The 24,092-nt window shown below is 40.5% G+C and overlaps 1 pseudogene; it reads left to right on the forward strand.

The window, feature by feature from the left end:
- Positions 1-4,231: 4,231 nt before the first annotated feature.
- On the forward strand, positions 4,232-5,001 carry LOC102277315 (heterogeneous nuclear ribonucleoproteins C1/C2 pseudogene; annotated as a pseudogene).
- The last annotated feature ends 19,091 nt before the right edge of the window (positions 5,002-24,092 follow it).

Raw genomic sequence — 24,092 nt, forward strand, 5'->3', positions numbered from 1 at the left:
AGTTGGATTTAGAAAAAGCAGAACCAGAGATCAAATTGCCAACATCTGTTGGATCATCGAAAAAGCAAGAGAGTTCCAGAAAAACATCTATTTCTGTCTTATTGACTATGCCAAAGCCCTTGACTCTGTGGATCACAATAAACTGTGGAAAATTCTGAAAGAGATGGGAATACCAGACCACCTGACCTGCCTATTGAAAAATCTGTATGCAGGTCCGGAAGCAACAGTTAGAACTGGACATTGAACAACGGACAGGTTACAAATAGGGAAAGGAGTAGGTCAAGGCTGTATATTGTCACCCTGCTTATTTAACTTATATGCAGAGTAGATCATAAGAAATGCTGGACTGGATTAAGCACAAGCTGAAATCAAGATTGCTGGGAGAAATATCAATAACCTCAGATATGCAGATGACACCACCCTTATGGCAGAAAATGAAAAAGAACTAAAGAGCCTCTTGATGAAAGTGAAAGAGGAAAGTGAAAAAGTTGGCTTAAAGCTCAACATTCAGAAAACAAAGATTATGGCATCCGGTCCCATTGCTTAATGGCAAGTAGATGGAGAAACAGTGGAAATAGTGGCAGACTTTATTTTTGGGGGCTCCAAAATCACTGCAGATGATGACTACAGCCATGAAATAGAAAGATGCTTACTCCTTGAAGAAAAGTTATGATTAACCTAGACAGCATATTGAAAAGCAGAGACATTACTTTGCCACCAAAGGTCTGTCTAGTCAAGGCTACAGTTTTTCCAGTAGTCATGTATGGATGTGAGAGTTGGACTATAAGGAAAGCTGAGCACTGAAGCACTGATGCTTTTCAACTGAGGTGTTGGAGAAGACTCTTAAGAGTCCCTTAGACTGCAAAAAGATCCAACCAGTCCATCCTAAAGGAAATCAGTCCTAAATATTCATTTGAAGGACTGCTGTTGAAGCTGCAACTCCAATACTTTGGCCACCTGATACGAAGAGCTGACTCATTTGAAAAGACCCTGATGCTGGGAAAGATTTAAGGTTAGAGGAGAAGGGGACAACAGAGGATGAGATGGTTGGATAGCATCACCGACTCAATGAACATGAGTTTGAGTAAACTCTGGGAGTTAGCGATGGACTGGGAGGCCTGGTATGCTGCAGTCCATGGGGTTGCTAAGAGTCGGACCCTACTGAGCAACTGAACTGAATATATATTATTTAGTCCCATAAATTGAACATATCATTTCAACATGTAATCTACATAAAAATTACTAATGACAAAGTTTAAAATGTTTTATTCATTCTAAACCTTTGAAATCCAGTGTAATTTTACATGTATGCTGCTGCTGCTAAGTCACTTCAGTGGTGTCTGACTCTGTGCGACCCCATAGACGGCAGCCCACCAGGCTCCCCCATCCCTGGGATTCTCCAGGCAAGAACTGGAGTGGGTTGCCATTTCCTTCTCCAATGCATGAAAGTGAAAAGTGAAAGTGAAGTTGCTCAGTCGTGTTTGACTCTTAGCAACCCCATGGACTGCAGCCTACCAGGATCCTCCGCCCACGGGATTTTCCAGGCAAGAGTACTGGAGTGGGTTGCCATATAGCACACCTCCATTTAGACTAGTCACATTTCACATGCTCAATGTCATTTAGGACTGGTGGCTACTATATTGGACAATGCAGGTTAGAACAGTCTATCAGGAAGATATCTCTAGCTATTGCTCCACTCAGCTTTCTTTCCTATTAGCCTCATCATCTAATCTCTTCAGGCTGAATTAATGAAAGTCACTCAGTCTTGTCTGACTCTTTGCAACCCCATGGACTACACAGTCCATGGAATTCTCCAAGCCAGAATACTGGAGTGGGTAGCCTTTTCCATCTCCAGTGGATCTTCCCAACCCAAGGATCAAACCCAGGTCTCCTACGTTGCCCGTGGATTCTTTACCAGCTAAGCCACAAGGGGAGCCCAAGAATACTGGAGTAGGTAGCCTATCCCATCTCCAGGGGATCTTCCTGATCCAGGAATCGAACCAGGGTCTCCTGCATTGCAGGCAGATTCTTTACCAACTGAGCTATCAGGGAAGCTCATCTCTTCTGGCTATGCTATTAAGTCATTTCAGTCGTGTCCGACTCTGTGCGATCCCATAGACGGCAGCCCACCAAGCTCCCCCATCCCTGGGATTCTCCAGGCAAGAACACTGGAGTGGGTTGCCATTTCCTTCTCCAGTGCATGAAAGTGAAAAGTGAAAGGGAAGTCACTCAGTCGTGTCTGACTCCTAGCGACCCCATGGACTGCAGCCTACCAGGCTCCTCCATCCATGGGATTTTCCAGGCAAGGGTACTGGAGTGGGGTACCATTGCCTTCTCCATCTCTTCTGGCTGCTGCTGCTAAGTCACTTCAGTCGTGTCCAGCTCTGTGCAACCCCATAGATGGTAGCCACCAGGCTCCCCCGTCCCTGGGATTCTCCAGGCAAGAACACTGGAGTGGGTTGCCATTTCCTTCTCCAATGCATGAAAGTGAGAAGTGAAAGTGAAGTCACTCAGTCATGTCCGATTCTAGCGACCCCACGGACTGCAGCCCACCAGGCTCCTCCATCCATGGGATTTTCCAGGCAAGAGTACTTGAGTGGGGTGCCATTGCCTTCTCCGCTCTTCTGGCTAACTCCTATTTATTCTCTGTTTTCAGTTTTACCCATCCCTACCTACAGTGATCTTCTCTCTTACTCATCCTATTTACTAGAGACATTCTGTTCTTTATCACAAAAGTTCTAAGGGAGAAATTGCATTGATACAAATTATTTTTTTTTTAATAAAGAAAAAACTTAGGTACTGAGCCATTCAGAAGCTAAGATTACACAAACCCCTCCACCCTGACTCCTATCCATCCTCTTCCAGATATAGAAAGAACATAGAGGATTAGTTGCATCATTTGCACAATGAAATATAACATTACTTACGGAATGTTAAGAGTTATGTCTACATTTGGGAAAAAAGAATTGTTATTCTTTATATTTGTTCTACCTCAAGAGAATTTGTGATTTTTTTTCTTTAGAAGTTTGAAACATTTCAAGTGGAACAGTGAATTCCAAAAGGCAAAAGCACTCATAAAATGCTTTGATGTTACTATCTCTTTTGTTATTATAAGGCCAACTTTACAAATAAGGAAACTGATAAGCCCATAAGAATGCCTCATCATTACGCATGTCCTTTACTGTGCTATGAAGTCCTCTGGTAAATGTGATGTCTTTTAAAACATGTGAAGGGACACACAATAAGGCTATGTCTAACTGCAGAAAGAACAAAAATATATCAAAGAAACACTCTAAAAATAGGTGGACTCTGCTTGGTCAGTCTTTATAGTTGATTTCATTATATGTGAATTTTTTTGATCCACTGACTTGACCATACCAAAAGGGTTGCTAATAGAGTTCAAGTTTTCCACAGTGTTCTTATCATGCTGCTGCTGCTGCTAAGTTGCTTCAGTCGTGTCCAACTCTGTGTGACCCCATAGACGGCAGCCCACCAGGCTCCCCTGTCCCTGGGATTCTCCAGGCAAGAACACTGGAGTGGGTTGCCATTTCCTTCTCCATCTTATCATTCTAGGCATTATTCATTGTGGTAAGGGTGAGAAATGGAGAGGGGGGAGGAGGATGAAAGGACATGAAACAGGAGGTAAAAAACCCATAGTTATTAAGTGGATTTCAAAATAATGCTTCTAATAATTATAAAAACAGCAAGGAAAGCTAATACTTATTGAGTACTTACTATGTGCCAAGTTTCTGAATTATTTAATTTTATCCTCCCCAAAATCTATAAAATTGGTGCCATTATTGCTTTTACTTAGATTCCCTGCCTCAATATAAGTAATGGCTCAACCATCTTCTTGGAACTCTCCAGCTTGTTCATTATTTTCCTTGGGAACTCTTCCAATAATGCTCCTGAATAACTTATAGTTTTAAATTTTATTATTTTTTTATTGAAATATAGTTGACTTACAATATTATGTTAATTGTTGGTGTACAACATTATGATTTAACATTTTCATAGATTATATCCATTTAAAGATAGTATATAATATTGTCTCTGTTCCCTGTGCTGCAAACTTCAACTATGTAGCTTATTTATTTTATACATAGTAGTTTGTACCTTCTAATCTCCTACCCCTATCTTGTCCCTCCCTGCTTCCCTCTCCCCACTGGTACCCACTAGTTCAGCCTCTATATCTGTGAGTATTTTTCTGTTTTGTTAAACTTAACAATTTATTGCTATTGCTCGGGCTGTAGTGCCCTCAAAACGCCAGCGTGTATCAGGAAACACCTCACGAAGGGGCAAAAGTGGCTTCAATTCTAAGAGTGGACAGCGGATCTTCTTCTAAGTCTGGAAAGTTGAAAGGAGATGACCTTCAGACCATTAAGAAGGAGTTAACCCAGATAAAACAAAAAGTGGATTCTTTACTGGAAAGCCTGGAAAAAATTGAAAAGGAACAGAGCAAACAAGGAGTAGAGATGAAGAATGATAAGTCAGAAGAGGAGCAGAGCAGCAGCTCCCTGAAGAAAGATGAGACTAATGTGAAGATGGAGTCTGAGGGGGGTGCAGATGACTCTGCTGAGGAGGGGGACCTACTGGATGATGATGATAATGAAGATCGGGGGGATGACCAGCTGGAGTTGATCAAGGATGATGAAAAAGAGGCTGAGGAAGGAGAGGATGACAGAGACAGCGCCAATGGCGAGGATGACTCTTAAGCACATAGCGGGGTTTAGAAATCTTGTCCCATTATTTCTTTACCTAGGCGCTTGTCTAAGATCAAAATTTTCACCAGATCCTCTCCCCTAGTATCTTCAGCACATGCTCACTGTTCTCCCCATCCTTGTCCTTCCCATGTTCATTAATTCATATTGCCCTGCGCCTAGTCCCATTTTCACTTCCTTTGACCCTCCTAGTAGTTACGTTAAGTCTTACCCTGTAATTTTTGCTTTTAATTTTGATACCTCTTTATGACTTAACAATAAAAAGGATGTATGGTTTTTATCAACTGTCTCCAAAATAATCTCTTGTTACACAGGGAGTACAGTTCTTTCCATTCATACAATAGTTGCTTCCCTGACAACAAAGGCAGTCCTCATTAGTTGAGTAGAACCTGAGAGCAGCTTTGAGTTAGAGGTATGTGTGTTAAACCCCACGTAAGAGTGCTGTGTGGGGCTGTTCAACACAAATGTAACAATGTATTTTTGTGAATGAGAGTTGGCATGTTAAATGCATCCTCTAGAAAAATAACTAGTGTAATAGTCTTAAGATTTGTTTTCTAAAGTTGATACTGTGGGTTATTTTTGTGAACAGCCTGATGTTTGGGACCTTTTTTCTCAAAATAAACAAGACCTTATTAAACCAGGAATTTGAGAAAAAAAAAAAAAAAACAATTTATTTTATTTTTAGATCCCACATGGGCTTCCCTTGTGGCTCAGCTGGTAAAGAATCCGCCTGTAATGTGAGAGACCTGGGTTCGATCCCTGGGTTGGGAAGATCCCCTGGAGAAGGGAATGACTACCCAATCTGGTATTCTGGCCTGGAGAATTCTATGGACTGTATATAGTCCATGGGGCTGCAAAGAGTCGAACACGACTGAGTGACTTTCACTTTTACTTTTCATAAGTGAAAAAATACAGCATTTATCTAACTTATTTTACCAAGCACAATGCCCTCTAGGTTGGTTCATCCATGCTGTTGCAAACGGCAAATTTTCATTCTTTTTTATGGCTGAGTATGAATAATTTTTATTGTGCGTTTGTGAAAAGCTCTCCATATGTGGCTTTTAAAATGCCACATCTCATTTTCCTCTTATTTTCTTTGTCCTTTCTTCCTATCCTCCTCTTTAGTATCCCTTTACCACTTTTCTCTTTAAAAATTTCGTTACTGCTCTCAGCCTTTTCTTCTTTCCCTTGGTTGATATATTTTTCCTGCTCTCATATCACAAATAACATCTTCTTTCCTATACCAAATTTTCACATAAATACTTTGGATTCCAAAATTGACCATTGAATATTTTTGCCTAAATGTCCTGTATACACTTCAAACCCGCTTTGTGCAAAACTGAATTCTTTACTTCTTCCCTAATTTTTTATAGTAACCATCATTCACCCAGGTTCCCAAGTCAGAAACCTGAGTATCATTTCTGGCACCATCCTGTCCCTTTCCTTCTACAGCCAATCTACAGCTGAGTCAACTGTGCCCACTGATTAACTCTCAAATTTGTCCACTTCCCTTCACTGTCACTGCTACTGCCTTACTTCAGGTTCTTTTCTAATTTTTTTCTTTTTCTAACTGAAATATATTTGATCCATTACATCATGTGAATTTAAGTTATGTATGCGTGCTTGCTCAGTCGATTCAGTTGTGTTCGACTCTTTGCGACCCTATGGCCTGTAGCCCATCAGGCTCTTCTGTTCATGGGTAAAGCAAGCTAATTTGATACATTTCTGTATTGTAATATGATTGCTATTGTAGTGACACTTAGAACCTTTATCACATTACATAATTATCTTTTCTTTTTAGTAGTTGGAATACTAAAATTCTAGTATCTTTGCTATCTATATTCACTGTACTGGAGTTATAACTCTAGGGCTTATGTACTATTTGTAGTAACTTAGTACCCTTTAAACAGCATCTGTCCTGTCTTCCTACACCCAACCCATGGGGGCCACCTTTTTATTCTCTGTTTTTACAAGTTTAGCTTGTTAAAATTCCATATATAAGTGATATCACAGAGTACTTGTCTTTCTCTCTCTGAGTTATTTCACTTACCATAATGTGCTCGTTTCATTCATGTTGTTGCAAATGGCAGGATGTTCTTCTTTCTTATGGTTGAATAATATTCCATTATATTTATGTAGGGCATTTTATTTATTCAATCACTTACCAGTGGCCATTTGGGTTGCTTCAATAGCTTGACTGCGGTAAACAGTGCTGCATTGAACATGAGAGTATATACATCTTTTAGAAACCGTTTTTTGGTTTCCTTCAGATAAATACCCAGAAGTGGAATTGCTAGATTATATGGAAGTTCTTTTTTTAATTTTTTGAGGAAACACCACAGTTTTTCCCACATTGGCTGCGCCATATTACATTTCCACTAACTGCATGAAATTCCCTCTTTTCCACAACCTTCCCAGAACTTGTTACCTCTTGTCTTCTTGATAACTACTCAAATGAGTGTGAGGCAGTAACTAATTGTGGTTTTAATCTGCACTTCCCTGATGCTTAGTGATCTTGAGCAACTTTTCATTTAGCTGTTGGCTATTTGAATGACTTGGGGGAAATGTCTAATTAGTTCTTTTGCCCATTTCTTAATTTGACTATTTATCTTTTTGTTATTGAGTTGTATGAGTTCTTCATATATTTTGCATATTAACTTCCTGTCTGATAAATAGTTTGTAAAATTTTCTCCCATTCTATAGATTTCCTTTTAATCTTGTTAACTGTTTTTTGGTTTTTTGCTGTGCAAAAGCTTTTAAGTTTGATGTAGTCCCAACTTGTTGACTTTAGTTTTTGTTGTTTGTACTTTTGGTATCATAACCAAAAGAATTATTTCCAAGACAAGGTACTTCTCTAGGTTTTATTCTAGGAGTTTTATAGCATCAGATCTTATGTTTAAGACTTTGACCCATTTGAAGTTAATTTTTGTAGTGGTGCAAGATATGGGTCCAATTTCCTTGTTCTACATGTGTTTATCTAATATCCAATTTTCCCAAAACCATTTATTGAAAAGGCTATTCTTTCCTCATTGGGTATTAGTTGACCATTAAGCAAGGGTTTAATCCTGGTCTCTTAATTCTTTTCCATTGGCCTATATGTCTATTTTTGTGTCAGTGCCATACTGTTTTTATTACAGTAGATTTGTAGTACAGTTTAAAGTCAAGAACTGTGATACTTCTACTTTGTCCTTTTTTTCTTATGATTGCTTTGGTTATTTGGGGTCTTTTGTGGTTTCATACAAATTTAGGATTGTTTTTTCTATTTCTATGAAGAATACCACTGGTATTTTGACTGGAATTGCGTTGAATCTACAGAAGGATTTAGGAATCAGGTCCTTTTGTTCTTACGTACTACGATAGAAAACTTCCACTTGTCCCCCAGGAAATTCCTTCTTCCCTTTGTTTATGATAATAAACCTTTGTTTTTTAACTGGACACATGGCCTCACAGAATATAAACTTCATTTCCTAGCTATCCTTGCAGATAAGCAGGGGTTATGTATCTACATTCTGGCTAATGGGATATAAACTGAGGTGATGTCAGTGTTCTAGGTCATAAACTTAAAGGGAAACATAACCTTTTCTCCATTTTACTATGTCTTAGACTATAAGGCATATATGGGATTTGTGAATTACTTTAGAATGTGCAAATAAGGACAACATCTGACAGTCCATGTTCTGGAACTGTTCTACCAGCCCTGGATTGCTTATGCCCTAAGAGTGGAAAAAACTTTTATCTTGTAAAAACCCATATTATTTGGGTTTCTGTTACAGTAATCAGATCTGTTGAGTGAAACCCTTGGATTAAAGCAACAATGCTTTGATTGGTCTTCCTGTCCCCACTTTTAACTTCTCTTTAATCTGTTTTCTTCACCGAAATTGGAGTATTCATTGTAGAATTCAAATTTGACCAGATTGTTCCCTGTCATTTTTATCTTCCCATGCCATTTCTTTTCATATTATTCATGAGGTTCTCAAGGCAATAATACTAAAGTGGTTTGCCATTGTCTTCTCCAGTAGACCACATTTTGTCAGAACTCACCGCCATGACCTGTCCATCTTGGGTGGCCCTACATGGCATGGCTCATAGTTTCATTGAGTTAGACAATGCTGGGATCCATGTGATCAGGTTGAATTGACTCATTGGAAAAGACCCTCATGCTGGGAAAGATTAAAGGCAGGAAGAGAAGGGGACAACAGAGGGAGAGATGGTTGGATGGCATCACCAACTCAATGGACATGAGTTTGAGCAAGCTTTGGGAGTTGGTGATGGACAGGGAAGCCTGGCGTGCTGCAGTCCACGGGGTTGCAAAGAGTCGCACGTGACTGAGGGACTGAATTGAACTGCCATTTCTTCTGGTGTGTACTTTACATTCCTTAGCCTGGCACACCAAACCCTACATAATCTGGCCTCTGCTTTATCTCTCCAGTCTTACCTCTTACCATTCCCTACTTTACATGCTGAGCTCAAATCACATAGAACCATTTTCAGCTTCACAGAACAGCTAAGCTCTCGTGCCTCAGTGCACCTGTACGTGCTGTTTACTCTGCCACACGCACTAGTTTCTCTGCCTGACTAGTTTTTATTTGTCCTTTAGAGCTCAGGTCTCTTCCTCTTGGAAGTTTTTTCTTGCCCACTCCAGAACTGGTCCCCTCTTACATTTTCCCAAAGTATTCTGTGCATACTTTTTATCAAAGAATTGCCTGTTTATTTATTTCCCTTGCACCTCCCTCCCCTACCAATTTCCTGGAAAGCAAGGATTATTTTCTCATTAATTGTGTATCATCATGGCCTAGGAAAAACCCTGTCACACAGCAGCACTCAGAAGATATTTATTCAGTTAGTGAATAAGTCAGTGAATGAATGGATACCATGAAGTCAAGAAAATAGCATTTGAGTTTTGTGCCTGGTTCTGTCACTTCCTCAATGGTTCTAGTTGGAAATCATTTCACTCCACTTCACTTAAGCTAGATAGCATCTCAGGTTTTTTCCAGGTTTATGATTTACAAATACATCTTATAGAAGAATGTAAAAGTACACAAATGTTTAGAGCTGACAACCTTAAAGGCCTGGCAAGGTGATCCTGAAATTAAATGATGCTTGCTCCTTGAAAAGAAATCTATGACAAACCTAGACAGCATATTAAAAAGCAGAGACATCACTTTGCCTACAAAGGTCTGGTTTTTCTAGTAGTCATGTACAAATATGGGAGTTGGACCATAACAAATGCTGAGTGCCAAAGAATCGATCCTTTTGAATTGTGGTGCTGGAGAAGACTCTTGAGAGTCCCTTGGACTGTGGGGAGATCAAACCAGTCAATTGTAGGGGAAATCAGTCCCAAATATTCATTGGAAGGACTGGTGCTGAAGCTGAAGCTCCAGTAGTTTGGCCACCTGATGCAAAGAACTGACTTGTTGGAAGACCCTGATGCTGTAAAGATTGAAGGCAGGATGAGAAGGGGACGACAGAGGATGAGACAGTTGGATGGCATCACCGACTCGATGGACATGAGTTTGAGCAACCTCTGGGAGTTGGTGATGGACAGGGAAGGCTGAGGTGCTGCAGTCCATGGGGTCACAAGGAGTCGGACTCAACTGAGTGACTGAACAACGACATAGTTTTTCCTGAGAGTTCCTAAAAGAAATCAACCCTGAATATTCAATGGAAGGACTGATGCTGAAGCTGAAGTTCTGATACTTTGGCCACCTGATGTGAAGAACCAGCTTATTGGAAAAGACCCCTGATGCTGGGAAAGATCGAAGGCAAAAGGGAGAAGGGGGTGGCAGAGAATGAAATGGTTAGTAGCATTACCAACTTAATAGACATGAATTTGAGCAAACTCTGGGAGATAGTGGAGGACAGAGGAACATGGTGTGCTGCAATCCATGTGGTCAGAAAGAGTTGGACATAACTTAGCAACTGAAGAGCAACAACAGAGGTAATTCTTGTTTTAAAAAATGTACTTTGAAAAAGCATGCCAAATAAAAGTGAGCTTTTATAGTAATATTTAAGCTCTTTCTACTTACAGCTTTTAAGCTATTTTTGTAGCATCAGTTATTTTCACACAATCTTTCAGAAGTATCTGTTATAATCTCTGTTTGAGAAGTAGAGAATGTGAGATTCAGTGATATTAGGTAATGTATTTGAGCCATCAGCAGAGACAGGAGCAGTCAGAATCTGATTCAGAAATACCTTGGTATAATATCCCACCTATTATAAAACAATTGTATAATATTATAGAGCTAAACTAGGAAAGAAAGGAATGAACTTTAAAGAAAATTATACATAGATTAAAATAGCAAAAACCAAAATTAAGGTGCTAGATGACATTCTATTTCAGAATCACATAATTATGGGGTTAGGCAGCATCCCTAAACAGAAGCTATGCAATTCTTTCAAATATTTAGAAAAAGAATATTCTACAACTCTTTTTCATACTGGTTCCAGTGCCATATGATACTGATAACAGAAAATTTACTACCTTAACAATTACCCAGAACTGAACCAGTTTTATCAATGACCCCATATATCCAAGATTCCCTTTCTTTCCTAGTTGTGGTAGGCAGATTTCTAAGACATCTGCCAAAATTCCTGCCCCTGGTGTACATGTTCTGTATAAGCCTTTCCCAGGCTTGTGGGTGGGACCTGTAGATATGAGATAGGTACTCACTTGATAGGTTATATTTTGTGATGACTGTATGGTGGTGGTCACCTTTGGTTATATAGAGATTGAAAATAAACGTACCAGGATTACATGGTGATATTTAGTGAGAAAATGAAATGCTATCTGAAGGCAGCTGCCTCACTTTCCTTATCTCTACTTCTAAAATGCTATGTGATTTTTCCATCCCTCCCCAGGTACCAGAGGAAAGGTACTTCTTCATCTCAAGGGTATCAAGTGTCTCTTTCAGATGTTCAGTTGTTCATTCTACTCTTAGTCATTCCCCACAACATCCAACACACAGGGTCTTGTACCTGACAGAACCTTTGCATGACTCTAACTCTTTTGAACTTTGGAGCTTCTGCTTCCTTTCGGTGTCAGACCTGCTTGATACAGATCTGCCCTACTGTTCCTAAGAACATTGGCCTTGGCTGGACCCAGATCCAGAGTGATAATCCCAAGCAGGTTTCACATTCTCACCCAGTGATATGAAAAATGAATGGCACATAGGGTACCACTGACAATGGTTTCAAGCTGGCCCTGCAACCCAATGTTTCCTCTACTTGCTTTATTTCCTTAACCCCTAGCTACTTAGGCCTTTTAGTCTGGCTACATGATAAATTCACTCTCATGAATTTGATCTCATGGCTACATGACAAATAGATTCAAGGAATTAGATCTGATAGACAGTGTGCCTGAAGAAATATGGACAGAGGTTCATGACATTGTACAGGTGGCAGTGATCAAGACCATCCCCAAGAAAAACAAATGCAAAAAGGCAAAATGGTTGTCTGAGGAGGCCTAACAAATAGCTGAGAAAAGAGGGGAAGTTAAAGGCAAAGCTCAACATTCAGAAAACGAAGATCATGGCATCTGGTCCCATCATTTCATGGGAAATAGATGGGGAAACAGTGGAAACAGTGTCAGACTTCATTTTTTTGGGCTCCAAAATCACTGCAGATGGTGACTGCAACCATGAAATTAAAAGACACTTACTCCTTGGAAGGAAAGTTATGACCAACCTAGGTAGCATATTCAAAAGCAGAGACATTACTTTGCCAACAAAAGTCTGTCTAGCCAAAGCTATGGTTTTTCCTGTGGTCATGTATGGATGTGAGAGTTGTACTGTGAAGAAGGCTGAGCACTGAAGAATTAATGCTTTTGAACTGTGGTGTTGGAGAAGACTCTTGAGAGTCCCTTGGACTGCAAGGAGATCCAACCAGTCCATTCTGAAGGAGATCAGCCCTGGGATTTCTTTGGAAGGAATGATGCTAAAGCTGAAACTCCAGTACTTTGGCCACCTCATGCGAAGAGTTGACTCATTGGAAAAGACTCTGGTGCTGGGAGGAATTGGGGGCAGGAGGAGAAGGGGACGACAGAGGATGAGATGGCTGGATGGCATCACTGACTCGATGGCCGTGAGTCTGAGTGAACTCCGGGAGTTGGTGATGGACAGGGAGGCCTGGCGTGCTGTGATTCATGGGGTCGCAAAGAGTTGGACACGACTGAGCGACTGAACTGAACTGAAAGGCAAAGGAGAAAAGGAAAGATATACCCATCTAAATGCAGAGTTCCAAAGAAGCAAGGAGAGATAAGAAAGCCTTCTTCAGTGATCAATGCAAAGAAATAGAGAAAAACAATAGAATGGGAAAGACTAGAGATCTCTTCAAGAAAATTAGAGATACCAAGGGAACATTTCATGCAAAGATGGGCACAATAAAGGAGAGAAATGATATGGACCTAACAGAAGCAGAGGATATTAAGAAGAGGAGGTGGCAAGAATACACAGAAGAACTATACAAAAAAGATCTTAATGGCCCAGATAACCATGATGGTGTGATCACTCATCTAGAGCCAGACACCCTGGAGTGTGAAGTCAACTGGGCCTTAGGGAGCATCACTATGAACAAAGGTAGTGGAGGTGATGGAATTCCAGCTGAGTTATTTAAAATCCTAAAAGATGATGCTGTTAAAGTACTGCATTCAATATGCCAGTGAATTGGGAAAACTCAGCAATGGCCACAGGACTAGAAAATGTCAGTTTTCCTTCCAATCCCAAAGAAAGGCAATGCCAAAGCATGTTCAAACTACTGCACAATTGCACTCATCTCACATGCAAGCAAAGTAATGCTCAAAATTCTCCAAGCCAGGCTTCAACAGTACGTGAACCGTGAAATTCCAGATGTTCAAGCTGGTTTTAGGAAAGGCAGAGGAACCAGAGATAAAGTTGCCAACATCTGTTGGATCATCGAAAAAGCAAAAGAGTTCCAGAAAACATCTATTTTTGCTTTATTGACTAGGCCAAAGCCTTTGACTATACGGATCACAACAAATGGTGGAAAATTCTTCAAGAGATGGAAATACCAGACCACCTGACCTACCTCCTAAGAAATCTGTATGCAGGTCAAGAAGCAACAGTTAGAACCATACATGGAACAACGGACTGGTTCCAAATTGGGCAAGGAGTATGTCAAGGCATATATTGGTATCCTGTTTATTTAACTTATATGCAGAGTTCATCATGCAAAATGCCGGGCTGGATGAAGCACAAGCCAGAATCAAGATTGCCAGCGGAAATATCAATAACCTCAGATATGCAGATGAACAACATCCTTATGGCAGAAAGTAAAGAGGAACTAAAGAGCCTCTTGATGAAAGTGAAAGAGCTGGCTTAAAACTCAATAGTCAAAAAACTAAAATCATGGCATCCAGTCCCATCATAGCAAACAGATGGGGAAACAATGGAAACAGTGAGAGACTTTATTTTCTTGGGCTCCAAAATTCCTGCAGATGGTGACTGCAGCCATGAAATTAAAAGACATTTGCTCCTTGGAAGAAATCTAAGACCAACCTAAACAGCATATTAAAAAGCAGAGACATCACTTTGCCAACAAAGGTCAATCTAGTGAAAGGTATCGCTTTTCCAGTAGTCATGTATGGATGTGAGAGTTGGACCATGAAGAAAGCTGAGCACTGAAGAACTGATGCTTTTGAATTGTGTTGGAGAAGACTCTTGAGAGTCCCTTGGACTGCAAGGAGATCCAACCAATCAATCCTAAAGGAAATCAGTCCTGAATATTCATTGGAAGGACTGATGCTGAAGCTGAAACTCCAATACTTCCACCTGATGCAAAGAACTGACTCATTTGAAAAGACCCTGATGCTGGGAAAGATTGAAGCTGAGAGGAGAAGGGGACGACAGAGAATAAGATGGTTGGAGGGCATCACCAACTTGATGGACATGAGTTTGAGCAAGCTCTAGGAGTTGGTGATGGACTGGGAAGCCTGGTGTGCTTGCAGTCCATGAGGTTGCAAAGAGTCAGACACAACTGAACAACTGAACTGAACTTAACATGATAAATTCATTCTCTGAGATTTCAAGTCTCTTTCTGTTTTCTCTGATCAGCAGGTCATCTTCTTCTTTCTGATATCATACTCTTTGGGGCTTTTTTTCTTTTTTTCAACTTAGGAAGAATGAAGTAATGAGTTCCCATGCTTCCATCACTCAGATTCAACAATTATCAACACAAGCCCGTCTTGGATTTTCCTTTTGTGTGTGTGTGGTAAAAACTATATAACATTACATTTACATCTTAGTCATTTTTAAGTGTAAAGTTCAGTAGTATTCATATTGTTGTACAAGTCTCTGCAACTTTTTGACCTATTAATTCTGAAACACTTGTCCTATTGATTCTGAAATACTAATAATGTTGGGTTATGTTCAAGGCAAATTCCAGACTTTATATCAGTTCATCAATTAACATTTCAGACTATATCATAAAAGAATACAAGACTCCCCTGCCACAGACACTTTTTTTTATATAGCCACAAAACTCTTATCACACTTAAATCAAGGTTTCCACAGGAAACCAATGGCACACTCAAATAAGATAACTTTAGGTATGTTTATTTAAAAGTTGTGGGTACAGAGAAACCACAAGGTATATAGTGCACTAACCTAGGGTAAGTGACTATGTTGGCACCACCTCCAGACTCATAAGAACATGGGGAGGGAATGGTTACCAGAACCCAGCAGGAGAAAGAATCTATAGGGTGGAGTACTCCGAAAAAAGCAATGACCTTTGGTGAGGAGACACAACAGTAATCCTCCCTTCAGGGAGAAAGACAAGGGAGTGATACCTTGACATTACTCCCCTCCCTCTCTCTGTTCTCTTGCAGGATTTCTCACTGGCCAAGTCCACCTAATAGATAAAGAGCATGGGAGCCTACTGATATGTTACGTGTGTGTGTGTGTGTGTGTGTGTGTGAGTGGCCAGCCTTCTGGAGAAGAGAGGAAGGTAGAGAGTGACTCTGAAGAAACAAATGGAAGATATCCAGAAAACAATAACTCTTAATTTCACTTAATACCCAGTCAGTGATCAAAAACTGCTGAGTGTTTCACAAAAGTGTATTATTTTACAGTCTTTTTCTTTGGACCCCAAAACTATACACATTGTATTTGGGTTAGAATGTGTGATGGATAATTTTATGTGCCAGTTTGACTAAGGTCATCAGGTGCCCAGATATTTGACCAAACACTAATCTGGGTATTCCTGTGGCAGTGTTTTTGGATGAGTTTAATATTTAAATAGACTGAGAGCTTCCCTGGTGACTCAGTGGTTAAGAATCTGCCTGCCAATGCAGGAGACCCGCGATTTGATCTCTGGTCTGGGAAGATGCCACATGCTGTGGAATAACTTGGACCATGCACCACAGCTCTGAGCCTGTGCTCTAGAGCCTGTGTGCCCCAGCCAAAACCACTGAGGCCCGCACACTCTAGTGCCCCTGCTCCACAACAAGAGAAGCCACCGCAATGAGAAGCCCGTGCAGCATAACTGAGGAGTAGCTTCTGCTTGCTGCAACAAGGGGCTGCAATGAAGACTGAGCGCAGCCAAAAATAAAATTATTTAAAAAATAAATAGACTGAGCACACTGTTCTCCTTAATATCCATAGGCCTCTTTCAAACTGTTGAAGGCCTGAATAGAACAAAAACACAACTTCTGCGGAATAAGAGGGATTATGGCTTTCCAGCTAGGACTTGTGTTTTTTTCTACCTTAAAATGAAATACTGTTTCTTCCTGAATCTTGAGCCTCCTACTTTTGAATTGGAATGACATCAGCCAATTCTTTCTAGCAACTCTCTTTCCCTTCTCTTCTTTTTTCTGTCTCACTCTTTCTCCAATTTGTTCTATTTCTCTGGAGAACCCTAATACTGTATTCTACTTACATCTATTTTATTCTGTGTATTAATGATAGATTTATTGAGATATCTGATGCAATAAGATATACATATATCTGGTCTTTGTCCTTGGTATCTGACACAGAGCTTCTAAAATCCTTGAAATTCCCTGAGTGATAGAGGTGTTAGGAGCATCTTTTGTTATTCGTAAGAATCTCCGTTCAGTTGTATCAGTTCAGTTCAGTTCAGTCGCAGTCGAGTCCAACTCTTAGCGACCCCGTGGACTGCAGCATACCAGGCCTCCCTGTCCATCACCAACTCACGGAGTTCACTCAAACCCATGTCCATTGAGTCAGTGAAGCCATCCAACCATCTCATCCTCTGTCATCCCCTTCTCCTCTCACCTTCAATCTTTCCCAGCATCAGGGTCTTTTCACATGAGTCAGTTCTTTGCATCAGGTGGCCAAAGAATTGGAGTTTCAGCTTCAGCATCAGTCCTTCCAATGACTATTCAAGACGGATTCCCTTTAGGATTGACTGGTTGGATCTCTTTGCAGTCCAAGGGACTCTTAAGAGTCTCTTCTCCAACACCACAGTTTAAAAGCATCAATTCTTCAGCACTCAGCTTTCTTTATAGTCCAACTCTCATATCCATACACGACTACTGGAAAAACCATAGCTTTGACTAGATGAACATTTGTTGGCAAAGCAACATCTCTACTTTTTAATATGCTGTCTAGGTTGGTCATAACTTTTCTTCCAAGGAGTAAGCATCTTTTTATTTCATGGCTGCAGTCATCATCTGTAGTGATTTTGGAGCCCCCCAAAATAAAGTCTGCCACTGTTTCCACTGTTTCTCTATCTACTTGCCATGAAGTGATGGGACCAGATACCATGATCTTTGTTTTCTGAGTGTTGAGTTTCAAGCCAACTTTTTCACTCTCCTCTCTCACTTTCATCAAGAGGCTCTTTAGTTCTTCTTCACTTTCTGCCATAAGGGTGGTACATCTGCATATCTGAGGTTATTCATATTTCTCCCTGCAATCTTGATTCCAGTTTGTGCTTCAGCCCAGCATTTCTCATAATGTGCTCTGCATATAAGTTAAATAAGCAGGGTGACAATATACAGCCTTGACGTACTCCTTTTCCTATTTGGAACCAGTGTGTTGTTTCATGTCCAGTTCCAACTGTTGCTTCCCGACTTGCATACAGATTTTTCAGTAGGCAGGTCAGGTGGTCTGGTATTCCCATCTCTTGAAGAATTTTCCACAGTTTGTTTGTGATCAACACAGTCAAAGGCTTTGGCATAGTCAGTAAAGCAGAAGTAGATGTTTTTCTGGAACTCTCTTGCTTTTTCGATGATCCAACAGATGTTGGCTATTTGATCTCTGGTTCTTCTGCCTTTTGTAAATCCAGCTTGAAAATCTGAAAGTTCACAGTTCACGTACTGTTGAAGCCTGGCTTGGGGAATTTTGAACTTTACTAGCATGTGAGATGGGTGCAATTGTGCATTTACTAGCGTGTGAGATGAGTGCAATTGTGTGGTAGTTTGAGCATTCTTTGGCATTGCTTTTCTTTGGGATTGGAAAATTGAATTGTATGGGTTTATGGTAATGAGGTGACTCCTGGTGGGTCTCTAGATTGCATTAGGATGGGAGCAGGTTGCCAGAAGAACCAACTAGGAGATTACAGGTTTGGAACTTTCATCCCTATCCGTAGATTTCTGTGGAGAAGAGGAGCTGGAGATTGAGGTCAGTTACCAGTAGCAGATGATTTAATCAGTTGTATCTACATAATAAAACCTCCATAAAAACCCTAGATGACACTGTTTGGAGAGTTTCTGAGTTGATAGACACTTTACCTGCCAAGTACACCCCAACTTGACAGGGACAGAAGGGCCTGTGCTGGGCCTCTTCTGGATCTTGCCCTAAGTACCTCTATCTGGACGTTCATTTTGTAGTGTTTATGTAAGCTGGTCATAGTAAGTACAGAATCTACTTGAGTTCTGTGAGCCATTCTAGCAAATTAGTGAAACTGGAAAGGGAACTGTGGTAACCTACTGAACTTACAGCCGGTTGGTCTGAAGTCAAGTAGTGACCTCTGACTTGAAACTGTCATCTGAGTTGGGGGTAATCTTACAGGCTTGAGCAGGATTAACTTGTGGGGTCAATCAAACCCCAGGTAGGTAGTGTCAGAACTGAAATGAACTACAGGCACCCAACTGATGTTCAGAGAGTTGGAGAATTGGTTTGTGTGGGGGAAAAAAACTCATATTTGGTGTCAGAGTGTTGTGAATAAAGTCAGTTCAAGATATAATTCACATTTCATACAATCCATCCATTTAAAGTATAAAATTTAAGTAGATTTTAGGGGAGTAGTGGGAGGAAATGGAAGATTGGGATTGACATATGTACACTACTGATGCTATGTATAAAACAGACAAGTAATGAGAATGGGAAGGAAATACAAAAAAAGAGGGGATATATGGATACATGTAGCTGATTCACTTTGCTGTACAGTAGAAATTAACATAACCTTGTAAAGCAACTATGCTCCAATAAAAATTAATTAGAAAATAAACACACACACAAATTTATATAGATTTTAGTACATTCACAGAGTTGTACAGCTATCACAATTAATTATAGAACATTTTAACTGCCTCCCAAAGAAACGTTACACCTATAAGGAATCATTCTCCATTCTCCCTTTGTCTCAGCCCCTGGGGAGCACTAATCTACTTTCTGTCTCTGTGGCTTTGTCTATTTCACACTTCATATAAATTGTGACCTATTGTGTCTGGTTTCTCTCACTTAGGATGTTTTCAAGATCCATTGTAGCATGTATCAGTACTTTATTTTTATTGTCAGGTAATATTCTATTATATGGATATACAACATTTTATCCATCCATTAGTTGATTGGCATTTGGGCTGCCTCCACTTTTTGGCTATTATGAAGAATGCTGCTATAAACATTTCATGGGCAAATTTTTGTGTGGACATATATCTTCATTTCTTCCGGGTATATACCAAAGAATGGAATTTCTGGGTCACATGGTGACTCTATATATAAACATGTTGTGGACCTGCCAGACTGTTTTCCAAAAAATGGCAGGACCATTTTACATTCATATTAGTGATATAAGGGGATTCTAATTTCTTCACATCTTCATCAACACTTATTAATATCTGTCCTTTAGATTCTAGTCATTCTAATGGATGTGAAGTGATATTTCTCGGTGGTTTTGATTTGCATTTCTCTCATGGCTAATGATGTTGAACACATTATTCGTATGTGTATTGGCCATTTGCATATCTGCTTTGGAGAAACATCTATTCAAATTGTTTGCCTATTTTAAAATTAGGTTATTTCTCTTTTTACTATTGACATATAAGAATTGTTTATATATATTTGAGACATAAGCCTATTATGAAATAAAAGATTTGCAAAAATTTTCTCCCATTCTTTGGTTTGTTTTTAAACTTTCTTGATGGTGGTATCTTTTGAAATACAAACATTGTTAATTTTGATGATGTCCAATTCACCTTTTGTTGCTTGTGCTTTTATTCTATTTTCAATCTTTTAAAAATTCCTTGCCATTTATTTCTTGAAGGAACCAGGTCATTATGTCCTGTAGTATTTGTCGTATCCTCAGTTTTGCTAATTGCAACCCTGAATGCATATGTGCTGTTGCTTCAGTCAGGTCCAACTGTTTGCAACCCCATGGGCTGTAGTCTGCCAGGCTCCTCTGTCCATGGGTTTATCCTGGCAAGAATACTGGAATGGGTTGCCCTTTCCTTCTCCAGGTGATCTTCCCCACCCAGGGATCAAACCCATGTCTCCTGCAGGTCCTTCATTGGCAGCTGTATTCTTTACCATTGAGCCACCTGGGAAGCAGATTGCAACCCTAGGATATTACTTAACATGTTTCCCCAAGCCCCTATATTTTTATAGGCTCATAATTAGATCCAGAGGCTTGATCAGATTTGGGTTTAAAGTTCTGATAGAAATATTTCATAGGTGGTACTGCACACATTGTAAACATCTCATCTTTATATCATATGAGGAGGAATATAGTGACTGAGTTTTTTTGATATTAAGATTAATCAGTGGGTTCTGTTCTTATTGGCCTGACCCAACCATTTAAAATTCCCCAACAGTCTCTTATTTAATGTTTTATCAGCTATAATGTTTGGGTCAGTACTGTCCAATAGAAATTTCTATGATGATGGAAATGTTCTATCTATAAACTGTCCTATGCCTCTAATCACATGTGGTTATTGAATACTTGAAAAATGTCTAATACTACTGAAAAGTGATTTTAAACTTTAATTAATTAAAATGTAAATGGTTACATATGGCAAGTGGTTAATGGCTAGTGCAGGTCTAGATTCACTGTTTCACCAGAGTCTGTACTACCTCTGCAGCTGTTAGCTGGAATTCTTCTAAAAGAAGAACTTTCCCTCATCAAGTATGACTACCTTTAAATACAGCTCATTCAGAAAAGACATAACATGGGGTTGTTTTTAAAGGGGGCACTGAGCCTATGCTTCAGGCCATGTTGATTGGGATAGTCTAGCCTTTCGGCCATTTGCAGCTAAAGAACCACGAAGAGCAAATATATTCTATTCTAGGAGGATTGTTACTGTAGTCACTGTGTCACTTTCAGGGTTCTGTAATATAAACTACTGGTGCTTCATACTTCTTCCCCACAGCTCATCTCTGATTTTAGTGGCAGCCCTGGTGGACAGTTATGCTCACAGATGGCTTCCCATCTGAAGCATCTACCGTATCTTTTTTTTACCGTATCAACTTTTTGCAGCACAGAGTGTGGGTGTGTTAATGTCCCTAGGGTCAGCCTTCAACCAAGGGTAGCTAAATACTCAACCTCAGAGGGCCAGTTCTGAAGTGCATACTAAACAATTCTCCTGACAATGGTAGGCAGGATTGAGCTTTGATGCTCACAGAGCTACTAATGCCCTCTTTACTGAGTTTCTATCCGCTGGTCCACTCTCTCTACTCCTTCTTTCCAGCTTCTTAGGATCTCTTCTCTAATAAACTGCCTGCTTCCAAGTTGTATCTCAAGCTCTGCTTTAGGAAAATGTAAATTACGGATCTCATAATTATGATCTCAAAATACTGTAGTCCATGGCATCCATTCACTCAGAAATATTTACTCAGTGATTGTAATGGATCAGGTAGTGTTTTAGATACTAAAAATATGATAGTGAACAGGAGATTAAGTCTGATGGAGTACGTGGATAAATAGGCAACAACTGAGTAATGTATAAAGCATTATAACAGGGTAGACATGAGTGCTACTAGCTGTGAAGTGTGGTCAGGTTAGGATCCCTGAATCACATTTGCTAGGTATTAAGAGAGTGAAGGACAGAGGGGCTTCCCAGGTGGCACAGTGGTAAAGAATTCGCCTGCCAATGAAGGAGTCTCAGGAGGTGCAGTTTCGATCCCTGGGTTGGGAAAATCCCCTGGAGGAGGAAATGGTAACCCAGTCCAGTATTCTTACCTGGGAAATCCACTGGACTGAGGGGATACAGTCCATGGGGTCGCACAGAGTCGGACACGACTTAGCAACTGAGCATGCACTCGCAAATGACTGAGGACAAGCCAAAGCATCTCCACCTTGGACTTTGTGTCCAACTCCCAGGCTTCGTTTGGGACTGAGGCAAGCCCAAGTGGCATGGCACAGTCCTCCCTTCCCCCCAGGCCACACCCCTTTAGCCTTCGTAGAGCCTTCAGTAGACGGAACACCATGTCACTCTTATTGCATGAATCCAGTGGTGCTTAATTAAAGCATAAGCCTGAAAAAGAGGAACCAGTCCCCACCCTCCCCCAAATCTCCAAAGAGAACATATTCTACCTGCAAAACTAAAACTTCATTTCTTGTGTGGGTGCTCAGTCGTGTCTGACTCTCTGCGACCCCATGGACTGTAGTCTGCCAGGCTCCTCTGTCCATAGGATTTTCCAGGCAAGAATACTGGAGTGGGTTGCCATTTCCTCCTCCAGAGGATTTTCCCAAACTAGGGATCAAACCTGCGTCTCCTTCATCTTTGGCATTGGCAGATGGATTCTTTACCACTCTGCCACCTGGGAAGCCCCCTTTATTCCTCATGACACAAAAACTGCTTGTTTGTACTGTGGCCTTAGAACCTTGACCTTGCCGCAACTGCTGTCCTCCTTAGTACTTTTTAATAGGGGAAACTCGAGCTTGATAAAAGTTAGAATGTGAAACCAATATGACCTTCCTTTCTTTTTTCTCTTCTTTTCCTTCTCTATCCCTAAGTCTGGCATGCTGCGATTCATGGGGTCGCAAAGAGTCAGACACGACTGAGCGACTGATCTGATCTGATCTGATCCCTAAGTCTTTCTGCTTCAAAGACTTTATAAAGCTGTTTATCTAGTGAGAAAACTGTACCGAGGCTTTCTTACCTAAAATTAATGACTTGGGGGCTATGCTGCCACATTGGTCCTGGTCCCCGGTAAGTACTTCCTTTGCTAGAATCTTTCCACCAGGGAGGCACTTGGGTTTTGAACCCTAGTCAATGGCTAGACCATTGGTGTTCCCAGAGTTCCAATGAGCCTTTCCACAAAGTTTTAACTGGGTTAAACATGAAGTAAACTCCACCCAGTTTCACCACCTCATATGAAATGAACATCTTAGGACCTCACTGACACTCCTGTGGCTAGAACTCTGTGCTCCCAATGCAGGGGCCAGGTGCCATCCCTGGTCAGGGAACTAGATCCTACAGGACGCCAACTAAGAGTTTGCATGCCACAACTAAAGACCTGGTACAGCCAAATAAATATTAAAAAAAAAAAAAAGAAATGAATAGCTTGTCTTCACCTGATGCTGAGAACTGATACTGTTTAGAACTTATATGTACTGTCCTGAATTTTTCCTGTTGTAGTACTAATTTTTCACATTTGCTAATGACAGAAAACACAACTCAAATTAGCTTAAGCAAAAACTAAAAAAACAAAACCAACACTTCTCCCCCCAGCACATTATTAGTTCATGTAACTGCAAAGTCCAAGGCTCAAGTAATGCATAAGGATTCTCCTTCCATCTTTTGCTTTCTTCTCCGCTGTGACTGAGTTCACTCTTAGGAAGGCCTTCTTTGAGTGGAGGCCACTGGTATAACACATGCAATTTTTAGTTCTGATTGGGCTCAACCATCTTGGCTTGACTCATTTGGTTATCCCAAAACCAGACACAGAAGCCAGGGGAATGGGCTGGTTGGCTTGGCCAGGCCTAAACCAAGGCTTATCCTTGAAACTGGGGTGGGGAATCAGCTGTATAGAAGTATGGCAATTGATGCCAGTGTGTGTGTGTGCACGCACATGCATACGTGTGCATGCTGAGGACAGCGTGGAGAGCTTGGATGCTGATCAACCAAAAATATTCCCCTCTCAGTTCTTCTGTTGAGCTCCATACATTTCCCTGAGATTGGACTCCTGTGGGACATGAATATTTGCCCACTCTGGCCACACTGGGCTTGTCTGTGATACT

The sequence above is a fragment of the Bos mutus genome, chromosome 3, assembly GCF_027580195.1.
Source record: "Bos mutus isolate GX-2022 chromosome 3, NWIPB_WYAK_1.1, whole genome shotgun sequence".
Taxonomy (NCBI): Eukaryota; Metazoa; Chordata; class Mammalia; order Artiodactyla; family Bovidae; genus Bos; species Bos mutus.